Here is a 16,263-nt window from a genome sequence, read left to right as displayed (position 1 = left end):
ATGTCTCCTCACTTCTCCAGATAGCCCTTTTCTGAATCAGCTCCATGTAATTTCTTGCCAATGATCAGAGTAGACCGAACCTGAGGCTCAGAGCCATGCTGCAGTGCATGTGCAAAATGATGTCACCTTGCAGTAGGGTATCACTGTAGAGGGGGAAATTGGGAAGTTTCTAGATATTTTAGAAGGAGAAATGACATGACTAGCAGATGTGGGAGGGTGAGAGGAGGAACATAGAGTGACAACTAGATTTTTTAACTTCGGCCCATGGGAGGTTTTGCCTCTCAAAGATGGAAAGGGCTAGGTAGGAAGACTGGAGGCAAGTGAGGGAAATGAGCTCCATTTGTAAAGGGTGATTAACATTAAGATGCCAGAAGACGGCATTTGACCTCCTTCAATTGGAGTTACAGACAATTGTGAGCCTTCATGTGGGTGCTGGGAGCAGAGCCTGGGTTCTCTACAAAAGCAGCTAGTGTTCTTAACCACTGAGCCTCCTCCCCAAACTGGGGAAGAAAAGCCCCTGTTATATATCCTATAAATACTCTTATTTCAGGAAAGCTGTGTAGGAGAAGAAAGCCCTCTGTCAGAATCCTGACACCCACCAATATGCTGCCAAATGATCTGCAATGAAAAGGGATGGTTGTGGTGGTAGACCAAGACACCTGGCACATGCTTTTGATGAGCATCTTGGTAATTTCTCCTCTTAACAGCAAACCCCTACTTCCCACTATGAAAGCTAGGCAAGAGGTCAACAGTGCATAGGAGGGTGAGGCGTGAGGTTTGAAGCACTCAGGCACAGAGGGGTTAGATGTTCTCAGCTGAGAAGTAAGAGTAGGGAAAAGGACAGACAGAGGGCCTGAGTCAGAAGGGTCAGGGCTTATATCAATGCTGGGATGACAGTAGAATTACAAGGACAGAGGCCGTGAGAACACAGAGGCTCCTGAAACATCTGGGAACATGACCTTGTTTCCCAAATGTAACCAGTAATGTTTCCAGGTTCTCAGAGAATTGATGCCACACCCTGATGGTGGTACAGAGAGGGTTGGCGCTGTGAGTACTAGGTAGACAGAGGGCTAGAGGCAGCAAGCCACACAGACCTCTCCTGTGTGGTGTGGAAGCACTGTAAGCTGTTACTCACGTGATGGTGGGAAGTAGAAAGCTGGTGGGGGTGTGGTAGGGCATAGATATTGCCACAAAAAAAGTAGAACGAAGGAGATTAGATTCAAGGATCTCATTCTAAAAAGAAAAGGGGAGATAAAGCAATGATACTATAAGAGGGTAGATCATTGAATATGCTTTAATCCAAAAAACAACTATTAATCTTAAATGTTTTACATTGGTATGGATTTGGGGTTATTGATACAAATTTAAAGTTAATTTTGTTATACTGTATGTATATTTCTACTCTTGTTTAAGATATTTTGTTTATGCAGCTCATTTAAAAAAGTAATGTATAGCCGGGCGATGGTGGTACACTCCTTTAATCCCAGCACTCGGGAGGCAGAGGCAGGCAGATCTCTATGAGTTCGAGGCCAGCCTGGTCAATAAAGTGAGTTCCAGGAAAGACACAAAGCTACACAGAGAAACCCTGTCTCGAAAAACCAAAAAAAAAAAAAAAAGTAATGTATAATTAAGAAATACAAATTAATAGTTATCTATAATAGTCAAACTTATAGTCATGTTAGGTGTGTTTTCAAGGTCATACACAGATATATTTAGATAGATAAATGGTCTTTAAACACTTCAAAGATGTATAGAATATGGCATTTAATATGTTTAGTAACCTAAGGCTTTCCATGACAGTGAGACACTTCTGCTCCTGGCAGCACCAATCTACTTCAGAAAAGATGATGGGGATTGAAGAAACCCATGGAGTTTATTTTCTTTTGGGCAAAAGCTAGCCATATGGACAAAGAAACTGCCCTTGCCTCAATTGCTGACAATATACAGTCCAAACTGGACCAGGAGGATGCAAGAAAGTCAACTGCCAAACTTTGCCAAGAGAAGGTAGGGCAGTCCTTCATAATTCCCTGCTTCATAGGAAAGTCTACCAGTTCAGGCAGCCAAAGGTCCCTGCTGTTAGGTAACATTTCAACCTTCTGGTGTCTTTGATGGAGTTGAAGACCAGATAGTTATAGTTTTCTTTAGTTATGATAAAAGATAAATTAAGTACAATACTTTGGACTCACAAAGATAAGATGGCTAATATTTTCTTTAATTTTTCCAAATACAAATGAACTGGATATTGTAACTTTAATTCTTAATTAATAACTGGTTTTTGTATATAATTTTACTATGTTAAAATTAAAACTTTTTTTAATTGGACAAAAAGGAGGAAATTTTCTGGGATAATCCTCTTGTATACTGTAAAGATTTGTCACTTGAACTGGTTTAATAAAACAGTGATTGGTCTATAGTCAGGTTGGAAGTATAGGTGGGATGACCAAACTCAGGATTCTGGGATATAGAAGGGCAGAGTCAGAGGAGACATGAGCCAGCCACTGAGGAAGCAGGATGTGTAGAAAATGAGGTAATAAGCCATGAGCCACATGGCAAAGTGTAGATAAGAAATATGGGTTCATTTAAATGTAAGAGTTAGATAATAACAAGCCTGAGCTATTGGCTGAGCATTTATAAGTAAAAATAAACAAATAAAAAAGATTGAGATGCTTGTTAGACAACTTGCTGGGGATCTGAAGATGATATTGGATGTATGAATCTATAATGCAAGGAGGAAACTAGGCTAGATATCTAAATATTGGAGCTATTAAATGTCATGTTAAACCAGGGAACTAGAAAAGACCAGATAAGATAGTGTTGAGAAGTTTGTAATTGACCACAAAGAGCATTGCACACATGTGGTGTTAATTCCCTTGTATATTCCTAGGGTCAACAAAAATTCTTCCTTAAGGGGAACTAAATCTAGAATCCTTAAAGAACATGTCATATGTGGGGAAAACTTTGACTGATCACAGCCTCCACCATTATCCCATAAGGACTGGAGGTTCACTTGTGTCCCAGCACTGGCTTGGGAAGTGTCATTCTCCAGGCATACTTCTAATGCAAATTAATCATTTTAATACCTATAAATAAAGTGCAACCAAAAGTTACTTTAACTGTGCATGCAAATTATCAATAGGATTGTCACTGAAAAAGGGCCTCTCTCTCATACTTTTTATTTTTTGCCAATTTTGCCGTGTCTTGGGGTAGTATCAAGAATACTATTGGTGTGTCTGAGATAGGATAAGCAGATAATTAACAGAGGCCATGTTACAAAAGGACCTGGTTTGGGCCCTCAATGTAATTGTTATGGGTAAAGATAAAGGGTACCCAGGAGAAATCTTACAACTAGGATTGCACTTGATTCTGTTTTTTACAAGATTTTATTTTTCAAAGGAGTAATTTAAAAATATGGTTCCTCAAATGAGCCAGTCACACTGAGGAATATATTCATGGGAGGAAGAATAGACAGGAGAGCAGAGGTTTCATAACTTTGTGGTTCATTGACCTGGAGCTCATCTACCTGGACAGCAAGCTCCAGGCATCTGCCTTGTCTCTGTTCCCCCAGTGCCGGGGTTACACACTTGTGCCAGAACAACATGCTTTTGACATGAGCTCTGATGATCAATCTCTGCTCCTCAAGCTTGCAAGGCAAGGACCATACCAGCTGAACTATCACTACTGCCCGTATGTATTATTTAACTTTCATTATCATCAACCCCATAGGTAGAAGGTAGGGGGAGAAAGAGTTTTTTGGTTTTCAAGACAGTGTTTCTTATATAACCTGGCTGTCCTGGAACTCACTCTGTAGACCATGCTGGACTTGAATCTGGAGATTTGCATGCTTCAACCTCCAGAGTACTGGAGTTAAAGGCTGCACAACCATCACCCAGCCCATGTTGGATATTAATCCCCCACAGGAGAAATCTGAGAAGAGTTAACTCAAAAATGATATTGATTATCTAAGGTTAAGTGGATAGTCAAAGCTTTAACTGAGCTTCGATCAGTCACATTATATAATGTCCAAGCTTCTGGGGTTTTAAAATACAAAGATTTAGACCATTTATTTTTAATGCCACTATTGAGATAGTTTTGTTTAAATTTGTCATCTTATAATTTGCTTTTTATTTCTATTAGATTTTTCTCTCTGACTCTGCCCTCTTCCCATGTATACCTGTTCTTTTTTGATTACTAAATATTTTCACACACCTCTATTATCTCATGTTTATTTTTTTTAACCACAAACTCCTTGTATTATTTTAGTTCTTTCTTTGGGGTATGTATTACACACCCCTAACATATATAAGTCAACTTAAAGTGATATTATTCTAATTTTATTATATATCATGCAAAAAGCACACAATTTTAGTCTTCTGTCTTGTAGTGAATAACATCAGTAAAATGAGATTTTTAAAAAATATGTAGTTATCAATCTTAGGGATGACTTGAACAACCCACTTGAGTTATGTACCCATCCTGTGTCCCAACAAAGCACAGGGTAGTGAATATAATATCGTGGTAAGCATAGTTTCAGCAGCACCCTTCTAGGATACCACAGAGTGGAATAGGAATTCACTAGGACAATGCAGGAAGAATATAAAAGTGCACTAGCCAGCCAGAAAATACAACTAACATTGACTACTACAGGCACAATCAGAGAAGAGATTACAAGTTGGTAGACAGAGAATTTACACACAATTCTGAGAATTTCCCAATGTGCCTTGCTGACAGTGCTGCACTTGACCACACCAAGCACGAGCCAATGAGGCATGGCATTTCCCTTCCCCTTGTATCCTCCAGGGCACTCAGTACCCAGTGATCTTCTGCATTCTGATTCTGTTTGGCTCAAAAAGAAGGCAGGCATTCCACCATTTCTTTATATTTGACTCTTCTCAGCATTCCAGACAATTTACTAAGAATCTACACGCTCCCGTACACATTGTTTTCTCAACACTGGCACACGTCACATTTTAGACTAGATAACTGTGGCTTACCTGTGTAATGCTTTTGCAGCATACCTGGAATCTATCTGACTGTTAGATGCCAGTAACACATCCCAGTCCTCAAAGGTGACAATCAGAAGTTGCTCCAGATTGTGTCAGATACCCTCTGAGGAGCAAATTCACTTCTGATTGGGAAGTACTGATTCAAGGGAATGTTCATGGATAGAGAGCCACAGGTTCTTGGTCCCAAACCTGCATCACCTGATGGTGAGAAAGCAACATTACCATCAGATACCAGTGGTCTCCTGGCCCACTGCCTGGGAAGCTCATGTCTCCTCAAGGGATCATGGTTCTGAGTTACTGTTGCAGATTCAGCCCCAAGACTCTGGGAGTCTTGTAGCCAAAATAGATGATCTAAGAATAAGGAAATGAGGGCATGGAAAGATGACCCAATGGTTATGAGCACTTGTTGCTCTTGCAGAGGACCTAGGTTCAGTTCTCAGGAGCCACACTAGTGGTTAACAATCATCTATAATTCCAGTTTCAGGAGATATGGTGCTCTCTTCTGATTTCTGTGGACACCAGACACATGGTACACATACATACACACAGGAAAACACATGCAGAAAATGAAATAGATAAATCTATAAAAAAAGATTAAGTGAATGAACTAATGAATGAAAGCCCTAATGATTATTCACAGTGTTACTCCGAGGAAGAGTGGCATTAGGATGTGTATATAGGAAGGGGTGGGGGATATTTTATTGCTTTACTTAAGTCTTTCAATATTGAAATTTTACTGTCATTTTACTTTTGAATTCTTACTTTAAATTTTCTGTGTTGTTCAAGCATGTCAATATGCACATATGAATGCAGGTGCCAGTAACATCAGTTCCTCTGGAGGAAAAGTCACAGGAGATTGTGAGCCTTCTGATGCAGGTGCTGGGAACTGAACTCAGGCCCTCTAAAGAGGTAAATGCACTCTTACTGAACCACCACTCCAGCATCATTTTATTTTTATTTAATTATTATGTAAATAAATACTTTTATAAGTAAAATTTTAGAAAATGTTCACTGGATTCCTTCCTTCCTTCCTTCCTTCCTTCCTTCCTTCCTTCCTTCCTTCCTTCCTTCCTTCCTTCTTCCTCCCTCCCTCCCTCCCTCCCTCCCTTTCTTTCTTTCTTTCTTTTTTTTTTCTTTCTTTCTTTCTTTCTGTTTCTTTTTTGGCATGGTCTCATGTAGTCCAGTCTGTCTTTGAACTCCATATGCAGTCAAGGAAGACCTTGAATTTCTGACCCTCCTGCTGATACTTCCCCAGTACTTGGAGTGTGCCACTATCCCTGGTTTATTTGCTGCCTGCTGGACAAGTGCTGGACTATCTGAGTCACATCACACACACACAAAATTTCTTTGTAAATCACTTGAGGGTCAAGAATTCATTTTGATGATTATTTGTTTACCTTATGTGTTTTTAAAGATACAATTATGGATTGTATCTTAGAGTTTTGTTGTTATTTTTCCTTTTAACTCCTGAGTACACAGTCTTACAATAGAAATATTTATAAATGGAACTCATAGTGGGGGAAAAACACCATGACAAACTTAGTACAGAAGTGGTACAGAAGGAATCTGACACTTCACATATAACTGTGTTCCTGGAGAGTCAGAAGTAAAATGAGTATGTTTCACATTGCAAATCTTTTAGAGTGAGATATACAGTGTGAACCCCCAGGAAATATATGCTGGAAGAATTGATTAGGAAACCTTCATGGGCATAATTTGGGCCAATTCTAGAATTTCTTTTTCAAATTGGGATTCTCTGGGCAAGATGAGGTAGGACAAGAGAGCAAGGTGCTGTGGAAAGGGAGACTAGAAATCAAGGACACAGAAGTGGACTTGAGTATAAACAGCCAAGAGAGGGTTAGGCTCCTGCAGAGGAGAACACAGTACCACACAGCAACAAGCACCTGCCATGTGTGAAACCTCACTTCTGTACAGTGTCCCCCAGCCTCTCCCCACAGGGAAAGGTCTGGCCACCAGGTCTCCTGAGGTCAAGGCTCCAGAAACCAGGGCAGCTTGGGCTGCAAGGTGAGGTGATTTATTTGCATGAGCCAGGCAATGCTTGAAGACACAGACCAATCCATCTGCCTTAGCTACCAAACAGATCCTTTACCTCCTCCTTCTGTGGAAGCAGTCAAGTCAGGAGGCTGGCAAGGTGACCTTCCAAAGCTGAATCTGTGCTTCTAAAAATAGAAGCATCCTCCAAGAATCTAGAATGGGAGGGGGGAGGCTGTGGATGTCAAGGACCAGAACCCAAGTCCCCGGAGCATTGTCAGTATGAAACAGTATTAATTAGACACAGGCACCCAGATCTATAACCTCAGGTGTCTCACAGAAATTGAAACTAAATGAACTGGCTTTTTTTCCTCTTCATAGTTAGACTCTCCTGGGCTTTTAAAAGGAGACGGGGGCAGGAGAGAGATGCATAACTTCTGACCTACTTGGATTGGCTGTGCATTACTCAAGATGTCTTTCCCAGGATCCCAGTAGAGGGAATGAAGCTCCTTGTGATGAACTCAAGATGGGATGTGGCTAAGTAGGACCTCAAGGCACAGACATCAAGGCTCCCTAAATTCCAGGTTCTGAACTTTTCTCCCTGCATGGGTCTTGTGCAGGACTAGGTTTGTGTCCTGGTATGTCCAATTATGTGGGAACATGAGGTCAGAGACTGTCACTGCCAGGTTCATGCAGTGTCTTTGTCCAGAGTTAATTAGAGCTAGAAAATTCCATGATATATATATATATATTTCACATGCTCCTGATCTACAGAGGTTGTTTACCATGCTAAGGGTACAAATGGCAGTGTAGAATGGGGGTGAGACTGGGTTATGCCAGAGTGTGTGGGGACAGTGGGGACAGTGTGGCTCATTTGACTGCTCTGTGTAGAGGGGCAAGCATATGGGCTAGAGTGAAGCACGGCTGGAAAGACCACAGGAAGCCAAGTGGGGTTGCAGGTGGAGTCTCTGAGATCTGCTAGGGTGAACACCCTGGTAGGCTCCTCTTTGCATGGCTTTGTTCCGAAAACTGTCTCTAGATCACAACAGCCATGTGAGTAGAGCCACATGGACGGTCACTCTGAGAATGCTGCGTTCTGGACTATGGGAGCTTGTATGAGGCTGTACATGTGGGCTGGGTATGTGGTGGCTTCCTGTGGACATCCTCTTCAGCTCTACCATCATAAATATTGTACTTCCATAGATGTAGAGCTATCCCAGTACAAGGGTGGAGTTTCTTTATGACATTAGGATGTCATGAACTGAACAAAAGGAGCAGAGTGTCCTTTCGAACATTGCCCTGCTGCTGAGCCTCCTGCATGTGGGCTGAAGACACTTTCTAATGCTTCAGTTTGTGCTTTCTTAACAGGACAATATGTATCTGGGAGATCTTATGTTTTCACTCTGCTACCTTCCACTAGCTGGCAGGCTGACCATCACCATTGTAAAAGCAAGGAATTTAAAGGCAATGGACATAACAGGAGCATCAGGTGGGGCACTCTTCAGTTCCTCATCTAATTCTCATTCAGCACATTATGAAGTTCCTACTATGGTACCTTGGGTCAGGAACCAAGTTGCCTAGGTTTAATCACATCCCTACTACCTCTAAGTGCTGTGTGTCCTTGGACAAGTCACTTAACCACTCTAGGATTCAAATTCCCATCTGTAAAGTGAGAGTAAGATCATATCTGGCCCATTGAGTTGTATGATAAACTGAGTTAATGTGTATAAGATGTGGTGTGTTAAGATGCTACATGATGTTAATTGAATCTTGAGCCTTTCCATACCCACAATTGGGACTCAACCCACAGATTGTGTATTCTGAGGTAGTCTACCCAGTTAGACCCTTCCTCAGACTTCACTATCTTGGGCTCATTGAAGAATTGAGACATTCTGGCTCCTTATAAAAGTGAAATATAGCTATTTTTTCAGTGAACCAAGCATATACCTTTAAATTGTAAACCTTGACCAGAATTTGTCAATATGCAGTTCATACTATGCACATTTGTACCAGCTTTGACCAAGTTGTCACTAATACACAGACCACTGGTACAAAGACTGAATGAATTCAAAGAGCCTGAGATGCAGTGTATTTTTTGGTTGTTGCTGGAGTATGCATACATGTGTATGCATGTTCATATAAAGACCAGAGGTCAATCTCATGTGTTACTCCCCAGGAGTCATTCCCCACTAGCCCATCACTACTGTCCAACTCAAAAGGGAATCCTGTATCTCTCTGCCTAACTACATGCCACCCTGACTACTCACACCTTCCAAAAGGTACTTTAAGCAAGAGGCACTATATCTTTATTTTTCTTGCTTAGAAACAGTCTGGAGTATAGAATATAAAATATATCAACATCCTACCCCACCCACCCCAACCAACCTAACCCACCTTCCTTTCCCAGGCCAAACATCCCCCATGACATCAGGGACCCCTGGAAGCACAGGCACCATCTGCACTGATTGCAGAATAAGTGAGTTACAGTTCTCCTGGCCAGACAGCCCAGGTCTCCAGGACCTAAGTTCAGGGCACATCCCATGCCCCTTCCACTTCCAACTCAGCCCCAGCAGCTGCTCAGCAAGTAAAACTCCTGTAGATTCCACCAACACTGCCACCTATTGGACTCTGTAACCTACAAAACCCAACCTGACTTCCCAAACCCACTAACCCACCATCCTTTGCCCAGCCAAATATCCCCATGGCATCAGAGGTCCCAAGAGGCACAAGTACCATCTGCACCAACTGGAGGAAGAGCACCAGCAGCCAGTCCGTAGCAGCGCCTGGATGTGCAGGCACCACCTGCACCTATTGGAGGAAGAGCAGTCCCTAGAGGAACAAGCACCACCTGCTCCAATTAGAAGAGAGTCTCCCTATGAACAGCCCTCTCCAGCAACATCAGCAGACCCTATAGACACAAGCACCACCCATACCAGTTGGAAGAACAGGCACAGACAAAATCTACATAGCTTAGAATAACAGACTCCACAGGCACAGGCACAACCCACACCAGTGGGAAGAAAAGAACCCATAGGCACAAGTAAAACCCACACCAGCCAAAACAACTGGTCGATATGCTGGATCTAGACACCCAAACTCACAAACTTTAGCTGAGACAAGCCTACTCAACCTGACAACCAGCCAATCACCGGAACCCTTGAACATTCAGGCCAAAAAAGGAAACAGACAATAAATGAACAAAAGACCCATCCAACAAAGACATCACAAGAATCAACACCTGTACCTATAATTACCCCAAACCTAGATGGGTAAATGGCCATGTAAGAATACATTCAACAACATAAAGGGCAATATGGCACCACCAGAACCCAGTGGTCCTACAACAGCAAGACCTGAACACCACAACACAGATGAAGCAGAAGAAAATGACCTTAAAAATAACTTAATGAAGATGACAGGGCCATTAAATAGGAAATGAAAAATTCCCTTAAAGAAATCAAGAAAAATACAAACCAAAAATTGGAAGAACTCAATAAATCCCATAAAGAAAACCAAGAAAAAAACAATCAAACAGGTGAAGGAAACAGTTCAAGACTTGAAAATTGAAATAGAGACAGTAAAGAAAACACAAACCAAGGAAATGCTGGAAATGGAAAATCTGGGTAAGTGAACAGGAACTACAAATGCAAGGATCACCAACAGAAGAGAGAATCTCGGGTGTTAAAGATAAGATAGAGGCAATAGATTCATCAATTAAAGAAAATATTAAGTCCAACAAAGTCTTAACACAAAACATTGAGGAAATCTGTGACACCATGAAAAGACCAAACCTAAGAATAATAGGGATAGAAGGAAAATAACACCAGCTCAAAGGCACAGAAAGTATATTCAACAAAATCATAAAAGAAAACTTTCCCAACCTAAAGAAGGACATACCTATGAAGATACAAGAAGCATACAGAACACCAAATAGACTGGACCAAAAAAAGTTCCCTTATCACATAATAATCAAAACAGTAAACACAGAATAAAGAAGGAATATTAATAGATGCAAAGGAAAAAAGCCAAGTAACATATAAAGGCAGAACTATCAGAATTACACCCGAATTCTCAATGGAGACTCTGAAAGCCAGAAGGTTTTGGCCAGATGTTGTGCAGACACTAAGAGACGATGGATACCAGCCCAGACTACTATACCCAGCAAAACTTTCAATCACCATAGATGGAAAAAACAATATATTCCACAAAAAAACCAATCCAGCCCTACAGAAAGTACTAGAAGGAAAACTCTAATCAAAGAAAGTTAGCCACACTCACACACTCACAAAAACAAAGACAATAGATAATCTCATACCAGCAAATCCCAAAGAAGAGAAACACACATACTCTACCAACAACAACAACAAAACCAAAAGTCACAGGAATTAATAAGCACCGGTCATTAATTTCCCTTAATATCAATGAACTCAATTCACCTATAAAAAGATACAGGCTAACAAAAAAGATATGAAAACAAGATCTGTTTTCTGCATACAAGAAACACACCTCAACTACAATGACAGACATTGTCTCAGAGTAAAGGGTTGGTAAAATACTTTCCAATCAAATGGACCTAAATAAATAAATAAAATATACCAATATTTTGGAATAAATGTCATACCTGACCTTGATTTTTGAGAAAGGTTCTCTCACTGAGACCTGGACTCACTGGTTAGGCTATGACTGGACAGCAAACACCAGGGATCCTCTTGTCTCCACTTACCTTGCACTGGGATTACATGCCACCTACCATGCCCAGATGTATGACTGGAAGATAGGATTTAACTCAAGTCTTATGCTTGTGTGACAATCTTGTTACTGACTAATATATTTTTTTAAAGATTTATTTATTATTAATGTATACAGTGTTCTGCCTGCATGTATGCCTTCGTACCAGAAGAGGGCACCAGATCTCATTCTAGATGGTTCTCAGCCACCATGTGGTTGCTGGGAATTGAACTCAGGACCCCTGGAAGGACAGTCAGTGATCTCAACCTCTGAGCCATCTCTCCAGGCCCGATGACTGATATTTACTCTAAGATATTGTTACATTCGATGTTCCACATTCCAGGCTATTTCTAAGTAAGAAAAAACCAGAATAAAATAAAACAGCAACAAAAAAAAGGATACAACTCCTGTGGCTTAAAGTACCTTCTGGAAGGGGCGAGGAGTGAGGGCAGTATGTGGTTAGGCGGGGAGATACAGGACTGCCTTTTGAGCTGCATGGTTGTGAGGGGCTAGTGGGACCAAAAGTGACCCCTCCAGAGCATAGTCAGCCTGGTCACCTGTTGCTCTGCCATGGTTATGCTATGAACAATCACCTGTCTTCTCTCTTACTGATTAATGACTAGCTTTTTCCTTTGCAAATACACTTCCAGGAGCTCCCAGTACTTGAGGCCATCCACCCCATAGACTGTCTCATTCTCTAAGAATTCAGAGCTCATAGAGCTAGAAGCATTCCCCTTCTTCCAGACCCAATCTTTAAGCAAAGGCCTCCATGGGTGGCTCAGACTCCTGGAAAATGTCTTTTTCTCTTCCTTTCACAGACAGATGGGTCCTGAATTCTCATTGGAATATTTTCTAATTTGGCAACAGATGTTTTCACCCTATTTTTAAGTTTCATGAATTTTGAGGAGACAGTGTCCAATGTTTTTTTCTTGAATGAATAATTTAATTATTCTAAGTAGTTGCTGCCCACATCACATATCACATGAATTAAAATCCTCAAACTCTAACTCTAGTCTCGAGACAGAGAAAGGAAGTCTTCCCCTATTGGTCATATGCACCCAGCATCTGCATTTATCCTCACAGTGCCCTATTCTTGTGTCTACAGATCCCTACATGAAAGTATCACTGATGTGTGATGGCCGGCGACTGAAGAAAAGGAAAATATCCACCAAGAGAAACACACTTAATCCTGTTTACAATAAAGCCATAGTCTTTGATGTCCCTCCTGAAAGCATCGACCAGATTCACTTGTCCATAGCTGTCATGGATTATGACCGGTGAGATGCCAGGAGCTCTCTCTCTCTTTCTGTACCATCTCGCTGTTTTCTAGGCAGAATGGGCAGATTAGGGAACAGCCATATGCTCATCTGGGGTTCCAGGACACAGAGTGACCAAAGGGGAACACATGGAAGACAGGGTGACAGGGAGTCACATTGTCCAAAACATGCAGTAGAGTCCTCTCACTACAGTACTTCTAATACCTTCATCTCCCCCCCCTTTCTGATCTTTCTTCTCCTCCACCTTCCCACATCCCACTTCTTTCCCTTCCCATTTCTGCACACTTCCTGATATCTCTGTGTGTCAAACTGTGGTCTCACGGGTCTTGTTTTCATTGAGAAGCCTCACTCCTTTAGTGGAAAGTTTCTATCCAAACACAGAATGATTACTTTAGCCACACCACCAATGTTTCTAAATATATAACTTCAATCTTTTTTTCCTTCTTGCACTGTGTTTAATGAAGATCATTTCCATCCACTTCAGTCTGAAAGCAAACACAGAAATGTGTAAGATCCTAGTCATTTTAATTAATACAACAAAGGGAAGATATTTATAGCCTGCATTGTAGCCAATTGTGTATTTAAAGGACAGATTTTAAAAACAGTCATTTTATTTTATTTCTTTTTTTGTGATTTTTACATTTTACTTACTAACCACAGATCCCCCTCTCATCATTTCTCCTGCTCCCCCACCAACCCTCTCCCCTCGCCCCTGACCCATCCTCTATCCTCTCCTCCAAAAGGGTAAGGCCTCCCATGGGGAATCAGCAAAGCCTGGTACATTCAGTTGAGGCAGGACCAAGCCCCTCCCTCCTGCATCAAGTCTGAGCAAGATGTCCCACAATAGGGAATGGGCTCCAGAAAACCAGCTCATGCACCAGGGATAGATCCTGATCCCACTGCCAGGGGCCCCTCAAACAGACCATGCTACACAACTGTCACCCATATGCAGAGGTCCTAGTCCAGTTCCTTGCAGGTTCCACAGCTGGTGGTCAAAAGTTTGTGAGGTCCTACGAAGTTGGTTCACTTGTCTCTGTAGATTTCCCCATCATAATCTTGACACCCCTCTCCCCGGCTCTTGTAATCTCTCTTCCCTCTCTTCCACTAGACTCCAGGAGATTGGCCTGATGCTTGACTGTGGATCTCTGCATCTGCTTCCATCAGTTACTGGATGAAGGCTCTATGATGACAGTTAGGGTACTCACCAACCTGATTACTGGGGAAGGCCAGTTCAGGCACCCTCTCCACTATTACTAGTAGTCTAATCTGGGGTCATTCTTGTGGATTCATGCAATTTCCCTGGTGCCAGGTTTCTCCCTTACCCTATAAGGTCTCCCTCTATCAAGATATCTCTTTCATTGCTCTCCTACTCCAACAGTCATTTTAATTGCAAAGGAAGTATCAACAGGGAATTATACATATTAAACTAGTCATTAGACTGAAATGCAAAGTCTCTTTGTTAATTAGAAGCCTCCCACGTGGTGTGGGCACAATTATAAAAGAAAAAAAATCAGTCTGGCTCCTAATATAATCTCACAAATATTATTTGAATCTAAAAAGTTTTCCATCTACCCCTGAAATGTTAGCACAGTGGCATCAGTGACCTCAATGCTTTTCCAGTAGATCCCTACACAAATCATGCCTTGTCTTATGACACAGTTGCCCATGAGTGTGACAGCCCATGCTGGGCATAGACTTTGTCCTATCTTCTCTTGACACACACACAACAACATAGTGTCAGGTCCCAGGAGGGGATGCTGCTCACCAGCTGTGAAGGCTAGGCTAGCACTTCCCAAGCTATTGCCAAGGTTCCTACATCAACAAACCTGATTATGTGATCTCTGCCTCAATTTAATTATCAGTAAACTCATGAATCTGGCCTGGAAAAATCCATGGCAATATCTACCCAGCCTCTGCATGCATTTGAGTTTAATGGGCATATACTTAAATATCCCAAACACTCTACTCCCATCCCTTCTTCTCCCCACACAAACAGAATAGAAATCATTTGTCTTTTCTGGGAGGAAAAAGAGGTTATCCCAAGGAGTCAAAGAATGTGCCACATACTTCTAATTACTTTAAGTAACTTTTTTTATTGCTAAGGAAAAAATAAAATGAAACAAAGCAAGATCTACTCACAAAAAGTTTCAGGCTGTCAGCCCTAAGTTAAAGGAGCTGGGTGCCTTTCACAGTTGAGAACTCAGTTGACCAAAAGAACCAAAGCTGAGTGTCAAAAGAGATGTGGAAAAGATGATGGCAGTGATCTCTAATGAATCAAGGAGCAAGAAGACCCACTAACCCTCCCTACTGGGCTCCACCTTGCCATCCTTGGTTGCCTCTTGTTGAAATTTGAGTGGGTGTTACATCACACACTCCTTCCTAAGAGTTTCCATTTCATTCCATATATCTGGAAGCCAGCTTATCCTCCAGAACCAGAAGTGGTATCATTAGCACACATCAGGGAGTTCTTTGGGCAGAGGTTTTTGGAGTCAAAGAACCCATGCCAGTGTTAGGAAAGTTGGATACAGTATTGAACCCTAGGTCTTTCTGCTATTTAGCATAGACTGTAGTTTTAAATTGGAGATTTTTTTTAATAGGCCCCTACTTCTGAATTTCCTCCATTCATTTGAGTTGTTGATTTTATTTCTGTATACCAAAATTTTAAGAAAAACCTGTTGCAGCCCATTTTCACAGTGTAGGTAACTGTGTGTGTCAAGTAGGCAACAAGGCTGAGCGACTAGGCAAAGACTACTGGAGTGAGATGCTGTCATATCCTCGGAAGCCCATTGCACATTGGCACTCCCTGATGGTGGTATGACCTACCCCCATGTGTTCCACTCTGTAGATTACACCCTTTGCTACTGAAATGCAAAGCTGTAACAGAATGAATATGGCAGGCTCTTCTGTCACGAGCACTGTCCCTGGTGACATTTCCCTGGACTGTTGTGACTTGCATGAAATCTGAGGTTCCGTATGTTCTTTCAACCAACCTAGGATGTTTGGATCAGGGATCATCCCTCATTTTTATTGTCTTTTAAAAGGATCAGGATTCTCTGACTTCATGCTACAGCTTTGGGTTGGCTTTTGGAGGGCATCTACATGAGATAGAGAGGGAGCCCTCAATTTTAGGACTGCCTCTGGCCCTAGTCTGTGAGTCTTATGTTGCTTAGCATCAGGTTCAGGTTTATTTAATAAAAATAACAAAGCACAAACCAACAAAATGTTGATAAGAAATTTCTCTCTTCCTTATATACAGCAAGTCC

General features: G+C 41.6%; 1 pseudogene; it reads left to right on the top strand.

Moving 5' to 3' along the window:
* LOC128123860 (synaptotagmin-9-like) overlaps positions 1-15,996 on the top strand; it is a 68,994-nt pseudogene extending 52,998 nt beyond the window's left edge.
* Positions 15,997-16,263: the final 267 nt, after the last annotated feature.

This window comes from Peromyscus californicus, unplaced genomic scaffold (assembly GCF_007827085.1).
Source record: "Peromyscus californicus insignis strain IS unplaced genomic scaffold, ASM782708v3 Scaffold_4__1_contigs__length_199733344, whole genome shotgun sequence".
Classification (NCBI taxonomy): domain Eukaryota; kingdom Metazoa; phylum Chordata; class Mammalia; order Rodentia; family Cricetidae; genus Peromyscus; species Peromyscus californicus.
This window is presented reverse-complemented; position numbering and strand designations above follow the sequence as displayed.